This window comes from Stegodyphus dumicola, chromosome 5, assembly GCF_044657685.1.
Source record: "Stegodyphus dumicola isolate Sdum_Otavi_A_Nest chromosome 5, ASM4465768v1".
Lineage (NCBI taxonomy): Eukaryota > Metazoa > Arthropoda > Arachnida > Araneae > Eresidae > Stegodyphus > Stegodyphus dumicola.
The window spans coordinates 175,666,996-175,691,198 of NC_140772.1; the positions used below are offsets into that span (position 1 = coordinate 175,666,996).

A 24,203-nucleotide genomic window follows, 5' to 3' on the forward strand; every position below is an offset into this window, starting at 1 on the left:
TATTAATTATTGAAAAAAAAGTACTCCAGTAACTAATAACTTGCATAACTCATTCGGAAAACCTCAAGTTTAACACTCTTTTAATTTTTTAAATATTGATGAAATTGAATGAAATATCTGGGGAAAAATAATAACTATTCTGAATAATATACTCAAAATGTCCGTTCTTAAATTAAAAGTATTAACCGATCCTACTGATAATTTCAAACTTTCATCCGAAGAGTTTATGAGCTTAAACATGAGTATGCTCTCGATCTTCTACAGAAACACATGCTTGGCCCGCATAATTCAAAGCCTACAACTTGGATGCTCATCGACGGAGGGCTATGAGCTTAAACATGAGTATGCTCTCGATCTTCTACAGAAACACATGCTTGGCCCGCATAATTCAAAGCCTACAACTTGGATGCTCATCGACGGAGATGGAGACGACGGAGAAATTTTGATTTTAGCTAAAACGCTTCATTTCTCATCATATCATGACATTACCACAGCTTTTAGCAACTGAAGTCTTAGCTATCACCCTCACACCAAACACTTCACTGTGAATACTGATTTGCATGCATTATTTAACACCAATAATTGAGTCATGTTAGGTGAAGATTTTAATGCACACCATTGCTTTTAGAACTGCTGGGATTTTAATCCACACGGACGAGCAATTTATAAATTTGTCCAAGCGGCTAACATTACTATTGCAACTTCAGACAATCAACTCACTGTGGACAGTGGAGTAGCGAGCATAACTGGCGCTCGGGGCAAAATACCTTTTTGGGCGTCCCCCTCGGAAAAAACACAGTGATATGATGAAAATCTTGTTTGGAGACCATTTGGCGCCCCTTTGCGAGTGCCGCCCGGGGCATCATACATCCTCTTGCCCCCCCCTCGCTACGACACTAACTGTGGTACTTACTGGTCGTCCATCTACCATTGATTTTTTTCATTTTAAAAAATATCATTGCTCCGAGTTATATCAAGAATATGTGTGACCTTTCGTCAAACCATAATCTTGTAATGGTCGAAATCAATGCCAATAACTACAGACCGCACAAGGCCACCCAATAACCACACCAGTAGAGTCCTTATTACTAACTGGGCAGGATATGCCAAAGCTCTGAACACCTTCAGAACGATGCATACAAGAAATGAGCTAGATGGTTTAACTAATGAATTAACAAAGGAACTACATCATGTACTACTCCAAAGCAGTAAAGTGGCGGTTGGAAAAAAAAGTATAAAAATGCTTCCATTCGTGAACTTAATTGACGTCGCAACCATGCAAGAGAAAACTGGCTTAAGGCAAGATGCCCGGACGACAAACGAGTTGTGAACCACCAAATTCAGGAGATCAGGATTTCTTATTAAAGGACATGCACGACTTGACTGGACCAGATACTTGGGATCACTTTCATTAAATGATAATTCCGGAACTCTGAATGCTATTTCTAAGTACAAAAGAATTACGCAACACTAATATTCCGTCTCTTAACGGCCCCAACGGGATTGCTTACACCAATTTTGAGAAAGCTGAGTATCTCGCAGGTAACTTATGCTTCTCAATTTCGCACGCACAACACTTCCCACCCACAAACAGGAAGCTTCAGTCTCAGCACTCAACTCACAGCTCTTATCAAAAATATGCACAAGCAATACCCTCTTAATTACACCATTAAGGGTGAGTAGACATCGAAACGAGAAAAAGTCTTGGAATTGACAGGGTCAGTAATAAAATGATCAAGGACACGAGTCGGAAAATTCTGTGGGAATTCACGAACATTATCAACTGCAGCACTTTACAACCAATTGAAAGACTACTATTATTTCACCAATGCTGAAGCCAGGTAAAGACCTAACTGATCCAACCTCCTACAGGATCCAACTTCCTTCAGCATTATATCAGCTCTTTGCTGAAGCAGTGATACTACCAGAATCACCTGTTTCCTGGAAGAAAACAACATCCTGATTGCACAGCTTCAGGAAGAAGCACTCCACCAGCCACCAACTTTATCGAGTTACGGATTTCATCAACGACAGAAGCAACCCCCTTCACAAGGAAAATTCGACTCGATCTGAGTAACACCCTCAACATGTATAATATTGCTATCCCGTGAGCCCAGAGAGTGAAATATTAGTACTATTTTAGACCAAAACTTCATATGGACCCAATCATCACAAATATTACTAATAAGTTTCGAAGTACTCAAACCTTACTCAACCCCTTAATTGCCTGATTTCTCTAGAAAACAATTTACTCGTTTATAAGACCTTATTGCTTCCCATTATTAGCTGTGCCTGTCCTGTCTGAAGTTATCTCTACAATACCACTTTAAAGAAACTTCAAATTATGCAAAACGTAACTCTACTAATTACCAAAATTGAATGGTTTATCAGAAACGAAGCCATCCACGATGAAATGAATGTTGATAAAACAGGTAAACATATTGCTAAAATAGCAAAGAAATTCTTTAAAAAAAAGTGAATCACCACGTGAATAACAACTCGATTCCTTTGATGAACACTGACTATAGAGAAAAAAGTAACAGAAAATGGCCCGTAGAGGTTTTGCTCTCCGTATAAATTAAGACACTTATTATAATGGTAGACGAGCTTGTTAATTCCATCGTCACAGAATGCTGCCGCCCGAGACTTCAAATGCACGGACGCCAGCATTCAGTTCCTCGTCATCGTCGAAGCTCTGTGTTTCAAGCCAGCCACACACAAGTGTCTTACAAATGACGAACTTTACCCAAATCTCATCTCCTGTTACGAGACGGTCGAGAAGTGATGGTACATGATTCGTGGTACGCCTCGAGAAATGTCAAAGTTCCTGCCAGGCGCTTCTTTTTGCGGTCTTCTGACAAGAACTTTGGTAACCATCTCGCACAAAACTTGTGATAGCCTAGTTCTTGCGTCACCGAACAAAGTTCATGAAATTTGAAGAAACTCTAGTGAGAGCTCCGAAATTGTTAAGTGGTGGATTTCGTGAATCTCTTCATCGATTTTCTCTACGAGTTCAGCATTAACAATGCTCGGCCGGCCACTTCGCGCTTCCTAGGGAAAATTTGTGCGGTCATTTTTAAAGCATGATGCACCATTGTCTCACTCATTACGTCGTCTCCATACACCGTACAAAGTTCCCGATAAATTTCAATTAGTCTCAGTATTTTTGTGAACAAAAATCTAATCATTGATCGCACTTTACAACTGGCGGGATTTTCTATTGCTGCACATATTTTACATGTTCACAATGAACAAAGCAGAGGAAATACGTGCCGTTAACGATTACAACCCGGATGCGTAAAGATTAAGTACAATTCAACACCAAGATAGGGATACTAGCACTATCTCTCACCGCGCAGCAGCGAAACTCAAGTTACTTTGTGAATAGCCCTCGTACATGTGTGTGTTTATTTCCTCATTTGTCTTTCAATTGTTTAATGTATTCTTTGATGCTTTACATATTCCCCTACCTATTTCGGCCAATTATTCATGCTGGCTTCCTAGTTTTCAGTTACAGAGTTGTGGTCGGGATCGGTTCCAGTTTAATAGTTGCAAGTTTGCTCTCCCAAATTGCAGCTTTGTTTACCTCCCGCAAGCCTTTAGCTTTTGCCTTGTATATGTGCGGAGACTGTACGGGGGCATTTGTGCTTCCTTTTTTAATCGATTTTCTTTTAGGTGAGTACGGGTGGCGCATGGTATTTTTAGTTCTATGTGTTTTGAATGTGCCCACCTGTTTGGCTGCTGCTGCGTTCGAGAGGCCCGAATTTTATTTTGTCGAAATTTCCGAGGAAGTGGAAATTAAGAATCCTACGGAAGAAGAAAGGCCAGAAATGGTTGTTCCTGTTCCCGAGGTTCCAATTTCAAGTTCCTTGAAATTATGGCATAATATCAGGGACTCAACAGGGTTGACGCTCCTGAAGAAATGGGAGTTGTGGTTGATGTTGGTGGCTATTGCTTCTCACGGATTTGGCAGTGCAGGCTTGAAGTCCATTTTTGAGAATGGCCTGAAGGAACACGAGTTCCCGATAGGACATACGTACTGCTTCTTGATGACGGTGTTTGTTCGATTCACATACGGCTTGTTTAGTGGGCAGTCTCGGATTCCAAGGAACTTGGAATACTTCCTATCGTCCTTGGCCAATGTTGGTGGCGCTAATTTAATGCTGGGCGTAGGTTGCGAGACTGGCTCACTATCTGGTCGTTTTGTGTCTAATGGCTATCGGCAATGGGATTTGGTTCTCAGAGAGTCTCACTTGCATGAAGTTACACTTTACTTGTAAGGATCCTAAGTTTTACTAACGTTTATTTTATTTTAAATCTTTACTATCACTTCTTATTTTCTACTTCTGGCCAGAATTAAAAGCTTTAACTTATTTATGCAAATTTGTCTTGCTAACGCCAAGTACTTAAGTTGTGACTTTTTGCCAAGCAAGAGAGAGAGGAAGGAGTTATTAGAAGCAGGCCGCTGGCCATAGTAGTTTTACTCGTTTGCTGGTTGCCTTCAAGGCCAGAGGTTTAATCCTCTTGATAATTTTAAACATATCGTAGTGTTAGCAGCTCTCTGTACTACATACGGATTTTGTTAAATAACGGCCAATCTTAAAGTTAGGCACTTGTATATTAATCCAAAGTTAGTTTTAGTTAAAGTTTTAGTTAGTAGTTTTATATTCTTACGTTCAGACCACAAGTGGTTGGTCTCTGTATTCCGAAGTACGCTGTAAAGATAGAAAAATAAAGGGTTTCGTATACCCTTCCTGTGTGTATTGTCTACTTCACAATTTATTGAACATAGCTTGAGTAAGCTCCCTGTTCCGAGTCAGGACAGTTCATGTTTCCAAAGCAAGTAAAGAGGAATACAAGTCCTGATATACTTACCATGAAATTAAGCCTAGCATTTTTTCCTATGTTAGCCAAAAGAATGTTATGGCCATTTCCACCACTATCATTAAGTGCAGGATGGGGTTCACCCCAAGGTGCCTAATTTCCGTTAACGAAGTTCACCTAAGTCAGTGATGGCGAACCTATGGCACGCGTGCCACAGTCGGCACGAGATTAAAATATTTACTTCCTTAATCAATAATCACAATAAAATATTATATAATTTAAACAAGTGTTTTAGACTGTTCTTGAACGTTTCACTTACTTACGTATCGCATTATGCCACTGGAATAGGGCCTAAGCCTAGGTATAAGATTTTCATACATCCCCATAGAAATGAGATATATATTTATTGACTCAATTTAAGACGTTTCAGTTTTTTGGACCAATCATATTACTTGTTGCATGGCACAAAATACACCAAAGTTGAAGCTAATGTTTGCTAAACGAATGCAAATTTATTGCAGACTGCCGGAGAGTTTTAATACTTCCATTGTTATACATTCCAGTTTTCAGATCTAAGCATTTTGAGGTAAATTATGAATAATTCTAATTTAATATCTTAAACGGAATGGCACGCGGCCATTCCCTTTTGAGCACGCAGCAACGAAAAGGTTCTACCACTGGCCTAAGTCCGCCTCAAGCGTTTTAGAACCCTGTCTTTTTCTCTGCGTTGCGCTACATACTGTGTTTGCTTTCATGTTTTCGATTAGATAATTATTTATTTTTACATATATTATTAATAGTTTTAATAAAATATGCGAGGAACTGACTTTATCATTCACAATGTTATATCTATGTAATGAACAGTTATATCCATCAAACACGAAAAGTACTTCCCAATGTTAATCTTGGTTTTGTTTTAATCAAGATCTGCATTTTTTAGTTGCATATCATAAAACATACTTTTTATCCAATTTATCACCCCTGAAAATAATCGTAAAATACGATAACATGCGAAAGCAAAATTCACTAGATTGCATTATTTTGATTACGACAAAGAACACAAAGATACCAGTCTAACTCGCATCGAAGTCGCCTCAAACGCCTGAGCACTCAGATATCGGCTGGACGCCCGAATAATTTCCTACCTAGTGCTTTCCTCCCTCACGTTACTGCATTACTCATTGCTTTCAGATGTTGTTAAGTGACATGTAAATCATTCTTTTGAAGCTACTAAAACTAGTTCTATTATTTTAATGCTCCTTCTCTTTCCTTTGTTTACTGTCAGTGTTTAGCTTTTGATACCCAAAGTTGCAATCCTGTCCCAAGGGGGAACTTCACACAGGATGAAAGTGTCCAAGAAAGAAGTTCTCGCTTTACTTAAGTAGGTTATTGTTAGCGCTGTAGTATTCAATTTGTCATGGGGCAAGGAAAAGCAATCCAGGAGAAATTTAGACACGGGCGTTTTCGATGTTCGGGAAAAAGAGATTTTGCACTCTCTCGATGCGAAAGACAAGGGACGAGATGCCTTCCTAGAGGGATTTTTATGGGAAAATCGGCTTTATTTACGTTACGCATGAAAACGCATCGTGAAAAAAACGATAACTGTCATGCGACCTGCCCATTCGCCCGGATTTGAAACAGAGTCAAACTACTAGCGTTCAGAGATATTTTTACCTCTCAGTTTGTGTTGGGCGTAAGCAAAGCGGAAAAATAAGGACTTTAAACGGCAGTAGCGCGTTAAAAAAAAAAAAAAAAAAAGGGAGAGAGAGAGCACTAGGACCATCTCTAATCTGTTACTTTACGCACTCCAAGGTAGTTTTTTCTCTCTTGGCTTGCCCCGTAAATACGATAATGACAACTGCAGAAGACAGTCGCATTGCCTAAGTTTTTCCGCCGCTTCATTTACATCAAGCCTATTTAGCTTTGTGAATAGCACATAAGAAGGCGACTTAAACTAGTCTCAAATGCCGTGGAGAAACAAATGCTGTGTGGTGATGATTTTTTCGATAGCCAAAGGTCACGAGAAAAGGGTTTTCCTAGGCCAAAGCTTTAATCCTGAGTAACCAATGATATTTGAAAACATAATATTTGAAGATCCAGGTGAGTTCAGCGAAGCCGAACTCTAAGAAATGAAGAATTTGGCCAGAAAGAAGAGCAAAGAGCTCGGTCAGAGATGGCTAAGAGTAATTCTACAGGTACAATGAGGATTTGCAGGGGAGGAATAAGGAGGGAGAGCTCTTTCAGTAGCCATATAAATTTCGAGGAAATGCCAAAAGTTTGAGAAGAAATTAAATGAATTTAATGTAAACACAGCGGTGTTGACGACACGCTTTACGATCGTTAAAGAGGGTGGATTAAAAAAGCCTTGAAATACCTTTCTGACTGTAGTTACGTATCTTCACATGCTAGGGTCTATTTGTTGTTTCTCTTACCTGCAATTCACCATAAAGGCCACTTCTAAGAGATTACGCATGTGAGGTAGCCCCAGATTGGCGTTAGTTGATGGTGCCTATAACATCGAAAATTTTTTTCTCTGATACAGCTCCAACAGCAGTATCGAGGATTTATGTATTTGCTTCCAGGTTAAAACCCTTTTCGGCACAATGTGCCTAGTTTCCCTCTGTACACACAGAAAAATAGAATGGAAAAGGCTTTAAGGTTACTATACATTACTTTTAACCTTCTTCATTAATAATAGATGGCAGCACAAGGCAACCGATCCATGCATATCACCCATTTTTAGTTTCTAAAGACCCTCATTTTCAAAGAAATCTTTCAGACTTTTTTAGGATATAAAAGGAGTTGCTTGAAAAGAAATTTCTATGTTAGTTTCTTGGCTATATGCTTATCTCTTTGTTCTATATTAGTTTTAAAATTTTACCTTAACATCTTGCCTAAAATCGGACGATGAACATCTGATGTGCCCAGAGTGGGATCACAGAAACAACAGACCAACAACTGTATCGTTATTTCACAACAGAATTTTCTTCGGTCAGCCCATTCCCAACAAAAAGGTGGGTGCACAACTGTTTTTTTTTTTTTTTTTTGTGTGTGTGTGTGTGTGTGTGTGTGTGTGTGAGGACGTTTGACTATCAATTAAGGAATTGTTGGAGTGTTTTTCTGAAGCTCGTGGGGAATCTTATCAACTCGCTCTTTGAGTTCAATAGAGCATTTTTTTCCCCCTCGGTTTTTGTTGAAAGACGTTTTATTAGCTTTACGTCTTGACAGTTTTAAGTTGTAGAAGTTTACTTAATTTTATTTTACAGTTTATATATTTGCAGATATGAGTTTATTTTTTTTCTGATTTCTAATTAATTTGCAAATGGATCGGAAAGAGTTGACCTTACTGTACTACCAAACAACAGCCCCACAGATCCCGGTACATATGCAAAACATGCAATTTTGGGTTGTGCTTCTTTAAAGGTGGTGTCATTTGCTTCAAGCAGTACCACCATGAAAAACATTACAGGAAAGTATAAATATGAAATGAAAATAGCATACTGCCAAGTTACCTTTTTTTTTTTTTTTTTTTCCCATTTATACGCATGTAATCATCATATAACCAAGAAGTGCTTTTTTGGGGGGATAGAGTAGCAGGCCTCCCCGTGGTGCACCCAGGGGTAATGCTAAATCTGCTACCGTCACCAGAATCTGGTGTTTTTTTTATCGTAGGCAAAATCTCTTATTATATTACGCGCTTCCCAGCAATGCTCGCTTCAGCGCTTCTTTCGAAGCTCTATTCATTCAGTGAGTTCGCCTCGAGCACACACCGAAAATTAAAACGGTAATTGCTATCTTTACAAAATTTTACCTGTGTATTCCTCTAGACCTGATTAAACTGCCTATCAATTTTTTTTAGTCCAAAGGGTTTTTCTCCCTGAGGGACTATTGTTTTCGTTTTCCGATTGTGCATCGAATCGCTCTGAATGTTCGTTTAACTTTTCAAACTATTGCCACCAAATATTATAGCCCTGTATTACATTTGAAGAAATTAAAGAATGGAGAATCTGCATAAATGTATGTTTCTCGCATTATGATAAAACAACGGTACCTAGAGCCATCCAATTTTGAATGACGTAATCCTGCTGAGAATATGAGCATCTGGAAGCCCAAATTTGGAATTTATTATCTATTTCATATTTTGTAAAACTTTAACGAATTTATGATTAACAAACTCAAGGATTTCAAAGCGAAAATGACAACCTTGTACAGAAAAAAAACATTTTCATTTCCAGCGCGTGAGACTGTGTATCGGAAATTCTAAAGATATGGTCATTCTAAAAGTATTGTGCGATATTGCTCTTGAACTGAATCTTATGGTTTAAGTGCGAAGAACATGATATTTAATAAAGGTAACACACAAAATGTTAAAAAAAATGCCCCTTTGGACGTAATTTAAAATCTGAAACCTTTCAGATTTTGTTGTTGTTGTTGAAATTCCAACTTTAAAAGGTAGCGTGCCAAAAAGGGTTAGGATGGCACTGAGAAGAGCATTTGCCGATTGTCACGTTTAAAGCAATGTTTTTTGACAAGGCTTATTCATTTCATGAAAAGCACAATCAAGAAATACAATAACGAATGCTACCCGTACGTCTTTATTAAATACAAATATGAATGCACCCTGCTTTTGAGGTTATGGCAATACTGATTTAAAAACCAGGTTCCCCCCTTTTCAAAAAATTTTTCTAAGAAAGATTCACAACCTTTGGTCCACCAGTCTAAATTGAAGCAAGTTGCCAAGTGGAACAACGGTTATTGTCAAAGACCAAGAAAGGGTATAATTTCTATTCTTTCTATCACAAAAATTTTTGTTCACAAGTTTACAGATGAGAAATATATAAAAAACCCAAAGAAAGAGAAAACAACTATCTGATTTCGCACAGAATATAATCTAGAATGTAAAAGTTCATGTTCAAATTATTCCCTTGGCCATTAGAAACCAGAAAATAGTTTCTAAGCAGAAGCCGCAATCATAAATAGCAGCAAGATAATTTGCTTCGTATAAAATTAAATTTGGAAGTACTATATATATATATATATTACCTAATACCTAATCGATGTCCCGAACTAGTGGCCGAGTGGTTAAGACCGCTGAATAATGGCAGTTAAACCGGGTTTGATTCCAGCGAACAGACTGGTACCATGATTTGTTTCTCTTGTGTGTAATGTGAATATGAGCTAGTTTTCCTCAGAAAATCCTCCACAAAGGCATCCCTTACCCTGAGCAGATAGCCTTGTGTTTTTTACCATATTAAAATAATATAACCTTCCCGAATCAATGTCTCATATAAAAGTTACTGTTACCTATAATCATATTTCCGAAATCCAGTATTTCCGATATCACAATCACGGCAAACTCTTAATTCAATTTAAGCACTGCAGTTTTATTTGCATTAATACCAATGTTAGAGAGGAATTTTCACATTATTTATTGAACACGGTCCTTAATTCCCCTCAGCCCCCATTTTAAAGACTTATCGGTTTTGGATGTGTGCCATCAAACTTCCCTTCTTCCTCTTCGTAAAGCTGGCGAGATGCCAAAATATGAAGCATTGAAAAACAGCGCTGTGTAAAAAAAAAGGGGGGGTTATGTTTAGTTAAATAAGATTGCATAGTATAATAAAACTTTATGAATTTCCAACTCATCTCGAATACACTTACCGAAGAATAGCGACCACATTCATAGTAAGGAACACTCACTGATGATAAAAACTTTACCGAGCTAAAAATAGTTAGTATGAGTTTTCCACATTAAAAATTTACGGTAATTACTTCTATTAAAACCGTAATGCCCATTCCCAAATCATTTAGAAATTTCAGCATCTGAGGAAGTAAGGGCATATTCTAACCTGTTAAAGAAAATTATTCCCGTGCCTGTTCTACAGAACCTCACAACAAACCAGTTTTCATCCATAATTCAATGCGTGCGGAAGTGGTGGGGAACGCAACTGAAATGCATGAAGCAATCTTTTCTACATGATTTAATCAGCAGAGGAAATGGATAATGCGAATCATCAAAGTTAAGCAAAATTTGATAACAATATTTTATAACGTAAATGTGGCTTACGCAGTCTTATCTACACGCATAAGAACATACTGCAATCATCCCACCATCTTAAATTTGACAAAGTTCTGTGATACTTTTTTTTAAAGGAACTATGCGTAACTTCAAAGGCACAAACAACAGAGCAACAATTTAGCAGAATTTTATATATATATATATATATATATATATGGATCTCATTTTAAAAATGCCAGCTAGAAAACTTCTAATTTAAAACATTTATTTTTTGCAGTTATGTTCATGATTTCAAAAGACTTTTTTTCCTTTCGAAAGATGATTTCTTAAGAAATTCAAGATAAGTTATAGAGAAATAATTTATGGACATTTAAATACAGTAGAGTTCCACAATTATTCGACATAAAGTGGACTGAGAGACTCTCAAGTTTCCGAAAAGTCGAGTTTTGTGGACTAAGGGGTGGGTTTTTCAGAAATCTTAATATTTAACTGTAAATTACTTTAGATGTTTGTAGCTCAATAATGGACATGGAAAAGTACAGAATGCAATTAAAATTAATGTTGATTTTTTTTATGTCAAGTTCTAGTACAACAGGAGTTATAAAAAGAACAAATATCCTAAGAACTGTAAAAATGCTTACATACAAGAATGAAGAAAAATTACTAGTAGTTCTTGGAATCATATATATATACATATATATGGAAATAGGAAAATATCATGTGATGGTAGATTGTCTGTCACACGCATATTCACAAAGCCTACAGACAATTTCGCTACGGGCTGCTCTCATTGGAGAAAACATCTGCTTGGCGGTCATATTTGGAATGGCGAGTTATCGCCCTGTAGGAGTGGTAATTAACAGCAAACAAACGGAAACAGCGTTTATTTCATTCAATATTTTTTTTAGTTTATGAATGAAAGCTTACAGGAATTGTGGGGAATATATCTTAAATAACCTACTGATCTTATTAATAGTTTATTTGTATTTGAATTTAAACTTTTAAAAGTACGTAATTGTTTTACAAGAAAAGGTGTTTATATCGAGACAGCATATGCACTTTTTCGTTATTTCACTTAGGAAGAGTCTTGTGTAAATTTTCATAGCGCATTAATTTATACAAATAAAGGAATATTAAAAAATTAACCTAATGAAAACATTCAGTAAACATTTAAGGGTGTCGGATACCTATTCTTTTTACGAGTAAGTATAACTAAAATTATATTTTATTCCATTATGCGCTATATCTATTGAAACGCTTTTCGGGATCTTGGATCGTAATCTTGCTTACTGGTACCTACTACAAAGAGTACAAACCAGTAAATAAAAATAAGAAAAATTAACATTAACAAAAATAGAGAAAATAAAGGCGTTTAATTTTTAACATCGTACCCGAAGGCGAAAAGACAAATAATGGCAAAGTCATTGAATAAAGTTAAAATAAAAATAAATCCGTATAAAGCAGAGTTTATGAAAGTTACGAGCGGGGATAGAACCGGCAACCTAGAAGTCTGATAATTATTCTCGCGCTCGTTACCACTGGGCTGCGGTTTCTCCGGTGGGTCATGCTCACTTTTTGGTACACGACGCTCAGATACAAATTGTAAAGGCGATGAACCAAAAGTCGCCAAGCACTAGATTCTGTAACCCTACCTCTTTTAACCAATCGGAGCAAACAGCAGAAGAAACGGTCTGTAGGCTTTGTGAATAAGCCTGTCACACTCATTTTAAAAAAGCAAACAGTGTTGACAAGTGTTATAACATACTTTGAAATGTGTTAGGCAGTTCCAAGAATTGATGGCACAATGAAAAAGCAGCAAAAATTACAGAAAAAGAACACTCAAATCTTTGAAGAAAACAGGAATCTGCGTCATTTCGAGAAAAATCCATGTCATACAACTCTTAAATAATTCTGATGATGTAAATGGAACTTAAAACTCAACCAGCCAATAGTAATTTTAGAATATTAACTAGCCAATCAAAATGCTTTGAGAACCAAAACTAAGTCAGTCTTACTTAAAATTTCATCCTGAACATTATACACTTGCTTTCCACGCTTTGGCCTGGCCGCACTGCAGTCTGCCTGATCTTTCCTATTGCAAATTTATCTAAAATGTAAAATCTCTTGGAATAGGCACAATTAATGTGCCGACTTGATTGTCACCGCAAATGTTGTGAAAATAAAACTGAAGATTTAATCTGCTTTCGCCTCCAATTTCCTAGTCATTATGGATCAACACCGCTACACAATCAAAATTCCTGTTCCTACTCCTGAATATATCACAACTGCTTCTAAGTTCCTAATTTGAATATATTACAAGCATAAATAATAATTATATGTACTGTATGTAATATTTGCTTGGTTTTGCCTAGAGATATCTTAAAAAAGTTCCTAAAAAGCTGTCAAGTTATATGGAATGTTGAGATATAGGAAGTCGAGTTTGCAAGATTCTACTGTATATACATACTATAGTTTTAGCATACTGTTGCTTCACTTTTGTCAAATTTTAAGCAATCTGTAATGGATTAAATATTTCAAACAGCAATTTAAGAAAAAAATAACTACATAGAAAAATTTTTATAGTTAATACTATTCTGAGCTTCTTCATGATGGTCACTGTAAATCATTTGAGTCAACGGTCAGTCCTATATTTATTTTCTGGTGCAGTCTCTGCCATTCCTATATTCTGCTTCCCAGTCCCTAAAAAAATTTCACTGCTCAGCATATAAGGTTACTTTCACCAACTCTGCTCCAACCGTCAACAGATTTATATTAAATTCAATAATTTGTTAAAAATATATTATGCATTTAAGCTGCATATTACACATAAACTATGATGTGTCTGACAAAAGAATCATAAAATTCTATTTAGGATTATATGCCACTGCCTCCCTGAATGGAAAATGTGCCTCCCTGAATGGAAAATGTAATTTCATTTAACCTTGTTTGGATATATATACACATTTCTTTGCTGCACATCAGATACACTTTACATATGGAAATGAAACACTAACTAATCAGATGCCTACTCATGGTTAAATAACTAAAATTAAGAGCTCATGCCCTTCATTTTACTCACCTTAATTCTTTTCCTGATTGTCCGATGTCCAATTCTGACTATATATTTTCCAACATTTTCTTCATACGTACTTAAGCTTCTCAATTTTCTTTTAAAATGTCTTTCCTGAAGACATCCCCCTTGTATAGATAGCCCATAAATGCTTTTCATTAATCAGATTAATTTTTCACCTATTATACCAGAAAGATTATTACTGACTCCCCAGGGCATTCTCATGATCAAAAAACAATCTGACTAGGAATTAACTGTGTGCAACTGAAACTGTAAGTGTAAAAGCACATCAGCATTTATAACACTGCATGTTTGTCAATATGATAGCTTCTGTCAATCAACTAGAGATGTTAAATGCAGGATTGTAAGCCCTAGAAAACAATGATGGACATTATATAAATATGTATGAATAATTTACAAATCTACTTAAGAGATCTCTTGCAAGAAAGGAATTCCCATCCAAATTAACATATTGTTTTAGCCAAGTAAAATTGGTTTGGACAAACTTCTTAACACAAAGGGCCTTGGTAAATTAAAAGTAAACTTGCCAAATTCTCAGTAAACTGAGATAAAATAACAGTTGTAATAATACAATAGCTTTATAATAATTGTAATAATACAATATAGCATCAAGAGTCTAGAAAATTAGGAATCCCTAGTCAAAATTTGACTTACTGTGTGGCAGACATTTGTCATATATGAAAGGGAACAGCATTCTCCATATGAACACTTTACGGACCAATAGCCTATTAATCAGCCTTTTGTCACCAACACTTACCAACTGATAGCCTATTAATTGGCTTCTTGTTCCAGATGTTTCATGATCAATAGTCTATTAATCGGTTGCTGCTGATGGCAAAAAATAGAAGACACTGTTTTAATGGCTACTGAACGATATAAGAACATATGGCATCAGATTAATCAAGATAATTACTACAACAGTGTTAATATGGCTAAAATGCTTATGAAAAATAAAGTGCGAGTGTGCAGAACCATTAAAAAGAATAGAGGGCTTCCTTGATTACTTCAAACAATAAATACAACTTTCAAGATGTCAGCATGAATTTTGTAGAAATCGTCAAATTTTGTTAGACATATGGAATAATGGCAGACAAATGTCAATATAATATCAACTATACATTCTGCACAATTAACAAACCCAGATGCAGACACCAAAGATCAGATGGCCAAATACAAAAGCCTAATTCAATGGTAAATTATAACAAATATATGAAGGGCCTAGATTGTGCAGACCATTTATCTATCATATTATTCCCTTTTTAGAAAAACAAAAAACTGGACTCAATGAATTGCAATGTTTTTTATAAACTGTGCACTTTTCATTTAAAGCATACACAGTTCTAAACAGCAAAAATATTACATACAAAAATTTCCTGCACAAAGTGGCAGTTTCATGGATAGAAGATTATAAAACTAATTGCATAGAACAACATGACAATCTACCTAATTCTGAACAAAAGGGAAATACTCAGATTAGACCATCATGGAAGACTGTCAAATTTTGGAAAACATAAACTTATAAATATAGTTATCAGTGGTCGAAGCTCCAAAGACAATGCAGAATTTGTGCAGTTCAAAAAAGAAAAAAAAAAAAGTAGAACATGTTTTGTCTGTAAATTTTGCAATGCTCCACAAAGACGTTTACACAAAGATGGCCGTTTTGAACGATATGATACTTTAAAAAACATTAAACTATTTCTGATTTGAAATATGTCAATATATGGATTATGGTATATTTCATAACTATCAAACTGAAAAACGAAGTAATAGATCAAATAAACGTGATTTATTGATAATATGAAAAAAAAAAATTTTATTAAATCTGATTACCCTATAATAACAGAAAGCGGGCAATTTTATCTCGGCATACGGAAAGCACAGATACACCCATGCAACAATCTAAACCAGAACAGAGGCGAGTGGCCAGTCAGACATGCGTACGCTGTTGAACCACTAACAGTCAGTAAAGTGTTCACATTCATTGCCAAAGCTGATATGATATCGTCGATTAACATGCACCAAGATCCTATCTGCATTTGATGCTTTTAAATTATTTTTTGTTTTATCATCTAAATATAGATATAACAGATCATTCCCACAAATATATTATTTGTAGTTCAGCACAGTCAAATTTTAGCATTATATAACAAAAATATCTTATATGTCACACTCTTCAAATTATATCAAGAATAAATATACTTTTGTGTTCTAAACATTTAGTTTTATCCATGCTTTGAAAAATGAATGATTGATTTCAATATGCCAAATGCATTATTTAGTCTCTTTATAAGGCATTTCTCCCACTTCCCTAGCATGCCTTCGTGGTGTAATGGTAGCACGCTGGGCCGGTATTCCAGAGGTTTGTGGTTCGATTTCCGGTGAAGGCGGTTGCTAATTTTTCATCTCGCTGGCTTCAAAGAAATCCTAATGTCTCTACAGTGGCTCCCGAACTAAAAAGGTTGTGGGTGATGATTCTCTGCACCCAGGATTTGGCGACTAGGTCCCCTAAAACCCTAGTCACCCTTTAAAAAGGGGAGTATATAATGTATTTCTCCCACTTCCCTAGCATGCCTTTGTGGTGTAACGGTAGCACGCTGGGCCTGTATTCCAGAGGTCCGTGGTTCGATTCCCGGCGAAGGCGGTTGCTAATTTTTCATCTTGCAGGCTTCCAAAAAAATCCTAATGTCTCTAGATCTTAATGTATGCCACACACATAAACTCTGTATGCATTTGCTACGCAGTAACTGGTACTTGGTGACTTACGTAAGGTGAACCACTACAAGTATTATTGGCCAAGTAAACATCCACTACAGGTATTCTCATAGCTGACAAGTAAACTCAGTTTGGCAACTATAAGTATTCTCGTAGATAGCAGAAATTATTTTAACTGCAAGTTTTCTTTGAACTGCAAGTATTCTTTATTCTTCTTTTGAACTTTACTACCCCTGAGGAAAGCAAGGATCTTTTCTTTCCTTAGAGACAAATCTGTTCTTGATGAAATATTTAGTTGTTTATGAAATATCATGGTTTGTCTGATGGATAGTTTTATACAGCTTGCATTTCCCTAATGTGCATCAGCAAAATTCTAATAATTATGGATCACTGTAAAACAATGAATTACTGTAAAAATGAATGATGTCCTGCCAAATATGCTTTTAATTATTATAGATTGGTGACATAGTATATTTATATACAAAATATCAATTGCTTTATTTACATTTTATATTGCTTTGTAAAAAGGGTTTGGTTTCTTGCATAATGGTTACTTTTGTGCAAAGCACTTTGATATGCACACTGACCACATTTTGAAAACAATTTTCAAAATGCTAGTTTTCCTCCATAATCTGTTATAACTTTTCCTACTATCAATATAATATCATTTTACCTAGCCTGATTATGTAAAATCCTAATAATTTTTCCAATACATTTTTTCCCAAGCACTATAAATATACTTCAATAAACAATAAAGTTTCTCAATGAAAACTGTGGTTCTCTCACTAACTATGTTAGTCATCAAAGTTTTCAGATGTTCTGTTTTATGAGAATATTCCACACAATATGTAATATAGTGCATAACCCTTACACATATGGCTAAAATACAAACTCAACATGACCCACATGTGGTTAGGCAATAGAAAAATTCAAATAAAAAAAAATAATAATAAACATAAATCACCACTGTTTGTTAAGAGGAGAACAAGCACAAAAAACTGCCCCCTTAGGCCCCAATAACTAATCAAGATGTGAAATAGCAAACTATTTCCTACCACTTTCAGATTAATTTCCTTAGACTACAGTGGACTTACCTTAACGAAGCTTCTTGCAAAAAGACAAGCATCCTCTCTGACCTTAATAAATATTTTCATAAAATGGCTTCAAATTCACCATAATAATTTCATTGCTTAAATATGAAAAAAAAATATTTATTCATTTAATTTTAATTTTATAAAAATTAAAGTTTTTCAAACAGAATTATATTATTTATATTAAGAAAAAACAGCATTTTGGTTTATGTGAATGAATCCAGTAAAATGTAAATTCACAAAAAGTATTTAACTATTCAACGATTTCAAAAATATACTTAGAACTGAAAAATTACTTTCAAATAAGTAAATGCTAAAAAATTCCAAGTGGTTTTTATCTTCTACATCATATTTAACCTTTTACCATTTTTAACCATTAATTTTGTATTTTTTCTTATTCCTAACCCCTCTAACACTAATTGATATTTAAAGAGGCTTTAAAAAGAACATTTCAAACACGCAAATTATGCAGATCAGAAGTGCCAGCTGTTACCTGCAAATTTCAAGGCAATACTTGTTTATGTAATTAATTTTAATTATTCATGCATGGAATATCAAATTTTATAGGCCACTGAAAACTGCTTCACCCATAAAAGAAAAGTTTGTTTTGTAATCAGAATATTTGAAACTGCAAAAAAATTATGTTCCCCCCATACTTCAATCTCTTTTATTAAGGTGTGTAAAGATAGCATTTCAGACTTTTCAGTAATCAGAATATTTCCTCTTAATTTGTTTCTATACTTTCATTATAATTCATTTCTAGAAAATGATTAGGAGGAGCATGAATATATAAATTCCCTTCTTTTTCATTATATGTTTCATGCAAAATGTTATAAAAAATACATCTTATTACAGTTTTTGCCCAAACTATTAACAAGAAATAACACTGCAACATTATATTTTAAAATGCTTTTTGCCAAAAAATTAAATTATTTTTAAAGAATAAGGGAATTTTATTGAAACATACCTGAAAAATCAAATAACTGAACTGGAAAGTTTTTTTTTTGGGGGGGGGGGCTTGTTTTGAATGAAGCCAGAGAATATTCCCCACATTTTGATCAACTTTTAGAGAAAATGATCTCATTTCTTGAAATTATGGTAAAATATTATTTATATAACTAAAATATTAATAATTATAGAAAAGCAATCAAATGTATTTGAAATCTCATGTATACTATTTATCACTTTTCCAGGATATACTTAGCAAATACATTAGTAGTTACAAGACACTGATATATAATGAAAAGAATCTTTCAATAACTATCTCCTCTTTACAATCACTTCATAATACAGGTGTTGATAAATTTTTAAGAGAAAAATTCTCAAATACAGTAATTCCAAAATGTTTGAAAGTAATGCTAGTATATTTCAGACAGAAAACTGCTTCAGTATTTCAACATTCTCTTTGTAATGTTTTGAACGTCAAATGTCCTTCATTGAACTATTTTTTCCATCATATATCTAGGTTCTTTCAAGAAAGTAAATGAACACAATAAAATAATCATATCTGATCAATCAAAAAATATGATTTAATTCCCTGGGTGGGCTCTCAGAGATTTCTTATAAATTACCATTACTCTTTTTTAAACACGAGTTACTATTACGTCTGACCGAACATAAATGTTCTGACCTCTTCTTTCAAGCAACAAAAACAAGAGCCAGTTCGACCACTTTTTTCTCCTCACGCGTTACGCACGGTTTGGCGACGGAAATCCAAACTTTTCCGTACTTAACTATTCCAGAGCGAACAACTACGATGGGGGGAACATAATAAATAATGCAAGAATAATGTCTATAGCTATCCTGAATGCCCCTTTCTAAATATATGGCACTTTCTACATTTAAATTGTATGTATAACCCCAAGAATTGTGTGTATACACACGCACTCTTCCTTTGCTTTTTACCCTTCTCACCGCTTACTCTCGAGATTTTACAACTATTACGTTTATTTATAATTATTCGCAGATTGTTATGACTTGCGAGAACACTTCAACTAAAATAACGTTTTCACCATTTAAAAAAAAAGTTCCGAAGTGTAGTGTTTTGAAGTGAGAGCGCTAGTTTTCAAAACACTGCTAGTATTATTTAGATAACATTTTGTTAATGGTAACATAAGCAGTTTCTTTTCTATGTTTTAAATTTACTTTGAAGGGCTACTTCCTGACACAAAGTTTATTTTTTTAAAAATGTTTCAATAAATATTGAATGATTAAAGTCAAAGCTGTTTTAAAATTACATAATAATTTTTTGGATTATTTGCCATCTACAAATAGGATGGTTACATGGGTAAATACGAAATCTTGATTTATTGACCTTCAGGAGAAGGCTTTTTGTACTGCAAAATAACAAAAATAAAATTTATAAAATGCTAAACAATTAATTGATGAGGGTAGATCTATAAAATAAAAGAAAGAACAGCTGTTCAGCTCATTACTAAAATATTTTCTGTTTAAAACACATAAATACATTTTGAACATAAAAAAAAAAAAAAATCAATTAATTATGGTGTGAGCTTTCTACCACAAAAGTAGTCTCTAATGGAGGGTTTTTTAAGCAGACTTTTCCTATATATAGCATATACATGAAAAATCAAGTAAACAGATCTATACTGTTCCACAACTAGAAATCAGACATGGTTTTAAAAAAAATCCATGCTCAATAGTTAATCGCTTTGTCATACACAGACTCAATCATACATAATTAATCTTCAGCACAAAGAGATAAAGCATGGATGAAAACATTAATAACCACTTCCAATGGTTATGAATGAAGGATAAAAATCTAAAAATTTAGCAACTTCAGGTCATGTACGTGTTACTAAAACTACCAGTATCTTATCTGTATTTTGTTGTCTAAAGATTTCCAAAAGCCTTGCACTGAAAATAAATATATAAAAATAATATTAGGGCTGTCCAAATTAATCAATAATCACAAGCAAATGTGTAACTACCAAAACACTACATTACATCAGCTATCTTTTTTCCACATGATAAAACAACTCACATCAGTTGTTTAAACAGTTTCACTATTACCAATATTTTTTAATTACCATCAAACACATATTAGTAATGTTTAAATGCCAAAATAATGATGCCCACCTCTTAACGTATATAGCCAGCTAGGCATAAAAATATATTTTTTAAAATCATTAAATATTATATAATGCAGAAAAATGGTTTGAATTAAAAACCTATCTTAAAACTACCTCCCATATTTTAACATGCTTCTTTGCTGATGCATATATGTAAGTTCAAACAACATTTTTACGTGCAGCTCTACAATATCTTTAAAAGGTTAAATCCTTAATTTAATAGGCAGATTAAATAATTTTTTGCATAAATATGATCTGCTTAAATTACATTTTATGTCTAAGATTTATCACATTTAAAAACGAAGGTCATCACAATAAGTAACAAATTTCCTGTAGTAACTGAAATAAAAATTGACTCTTCCAAGAAATTACTATGACATAACTAATACTTGTATGTTAAATACTCAATAAAATTTAAGAACTGACCAATTTCAACGCAAAAAACTAAAAAATATTAAAACTGTCCCATAAAGAAGGTTACAGATGAATGAATAGTTAATTAATCATATTAAATAGCCTAAAAATTATCTTATTAGACAAAGAATGAGTGTTAAAAAGGAGGAAGAGAGAGAGCCAAAAAAATACCTTGCAAAACGAAAACTTCAGATTACATTCTAACCCCTCACTAACATTAAAATGTTTAAAGCTTAAAATACATAAAAAAATTATACAAATATTTACTTCTCTTTTTAAATAAAAATAACATCTACTGTTTGCCATCTCCTAAAACTTCATATATTTTACTAGCGAATAAAATTTTAAAATTGAATTCAATAACCAGTTTTAGAAACGTATCCGGTATATGTTTCTGCATTGCCTTTTTTAAGTAAAATAGCATGTGCACAAAAATATCAAAATATTAAAAAGGTATATTATTCTTTAAATAAAATTTTAAGAACAAAGAAAAGGGAGAAACAATATGTATAGAGAGAGGATTGTGATCTATAAAATATTAAAAAAATTTTATCATCACATTCTGGATGCAGACAGAAGAAATTTTACGATTTAAGTACAGTACGAGGAACTTATTTATCATGAAAAGACTACTTACACTTCTGCTTTGAAATAACATTCAATGCAAAACATTACTAAAAAGTACAAATAAAGTAACTTTTCAAATCATTCACTTTATTACACTGATGAGAAGAGCACTTTAATAATACTGATGATAAGAGCTATTGATAATGCTCTCACAGCTCTGATCTTTATCTGTAATGAACAGGAGTTGAAAATAATGTTACTTTGGGATACTGATAAAATCTCTTAAATACCATTGAAACAAACTGAATACCAATTCATAAGAGAAATATGAAACAAATATTGAGTACAGATTGTAGACACATTAGGTACTTTTGAAGCAAGTAACATGAAAAATGAGCAATGCCCTCACCATGACTCGAACCTCTCGAATACATATCAAATATGCTTCCAATTACAATACAAAGGCACGCTAGAAGGTGGGAGAAATACCTTATAATATCATGAAAATTCATATCATAAGCTTTTTCCATGAGATATTCATGCAAGACAAAAACATGTGTCCTGTGTTAGATTTTTTTTTTATTCAAAAGCTCAAATGCATGACAATATTTAATATGGTAAAATAAAAAAGTACTTTCTTCTCACTGAGAGGTTCCCTTATGGAGACTTTACTAACAAAACAGGTTCAGATTTATTGTAGAAGAAAATTCTAAAAACACCCAAGCACAACTTATTCTGCTGAGAATCAAATTCTAGACAAAACTAACAATGTTCGATAGTTTCAGTCTCATTACTGGGAGACTTCATTAAATAATCTGAGAAAGGAAATGGAATACAAAGCATTCACTTCAATGATGATTATGTTTCATGACAAATTCAAAACATCTTTCAAATTCATTTTAATGATTTATGACTACAAAACCTACTCAAACGATTTAAAAAATAATTAATTTTACAGCAACATCATATTTTTAATAGGAAAGATAGAGTCAAGCTAGAATCAAGATCTTTCAAATTTTTATGAGAATTACATAAAAAAATTAAATACAAACTGCTTTTTAAACATATCTAAAAATAACAGATGATTTAAACATCAGTAAAACTTGAATCTTATATTTGAATCAAAATTCTTAGATATGCTAGCTATGTTTGCTTCTACAAAAGTAAAGAATAGCATCACATTCTCTCAAAATATAGTATTTTTCTATTCAAAACTAATAATGACAATTTTGCCCTGTCCACTTTTTAAGGACTTAGAGCGCAACACCTTTGAGTGACAAAATTTGAACAAATATTTATCCTAAATGTAGAAGGGGGAAAATATGATCTGCTGTTGGCTGACTGAAAATATAATAGAGAACAGATTTATTCTCCATCATCAGTATTTGAACCATGGAGGTAGGAAAGGGAGGAGAGGCCATTCCGCCCTAGAAGTGAAGCACAGCTTTGAAGCTTGGGTCACCAAACGGGGTGTTCTTTGTTTACATTCAGAAGCTCGCTTGACAAGATTCTGATAGTATTTCGACACACGACAGTTCCATAGAAATCGAAAAAGGGACACTCTTGCATGAAAGAAACATTCATAGTGTGATGGATAATAGCAATTTGTTTACTGACAATTTATTTTGATTAGTTATTTTAATTAGTTTACTATTTAATTAGTTTACTATTAATTAGTTATTTTAATTAGTTTACTGACATTTACGCAAAAATCACATCTTGGTTATTTTTCGATAACTAACAACAACGATTTTGATTATGAATTTGTTTTATAAAATTCTAAGCTGTTGCACTACAAAAATATAGATTTTAAGAAAATTGCTAAAAGAGATCTGCCAAAATTTATTTTCTAGAAGATTTGAAAAGTTTGAAACTTGATGGCCAAATGTAAATATAAAATTATGTATGTTAAAATATTTGTAATTAGGCACATAGGTCAGACTAAGTTTTTATTAAATAGAGTAACGCATGCAAGGGCTATCTGCCTAAAGAGAGAGATGCCATCGTGGAGGAATTTTGAAGAAAAACTGACCTTTGAGTGGGTATTAAAAATAATACTTATAATTTTCATTCAAATTATATTCATATATATTTTTTATGTAAAACTTTCGGGTGTATGCTAAATTAGTGTAAATTACTTTACACGAAAAATATAGTGAATGCACATAAATTAAAAATTTGCACATGCCGGAAATGATAAATAGGAAATATGTATGGGTATTTATGCATGTGCTTGCAAAAAGCATGTATCTGCCTTTGACAAAATACTTAAATATTCATTAAATTATTTATAAATGTATTTGAAATGAAGAATTTATTCACTTATAAACAACTGTGAAAGTACTGTGAAGAAATCTAATGATTAAATGTATCTAATTTATAATGATTATAAA

General features: G+C 33.8%; 1 protein-coding gene and 1 non-coding gene across 4 annotated transcripts in view; one reads left to right on the plus strand and one right to left on the minus strand.

Annotated features, from left to right (window-relative positions):
• The window catches only part of LOC118197860 (uncharacterized), a 388,014-nt gene that overhangs the window by 344,823 nt on the left and 18,988 nt on the right, over positions 1-24,203 (minus strand). The gene's annotated exons all lie outside the window — the stretch shown is intronic.
• On the plus strand, positions 16,504-16,575 carry TRNAT-UGU (transfer RNA threonine (anticodon UGU)). The gene has a single exon. It is a non-coding gene; the product is annotated as a tRNA-Thr (tRNA).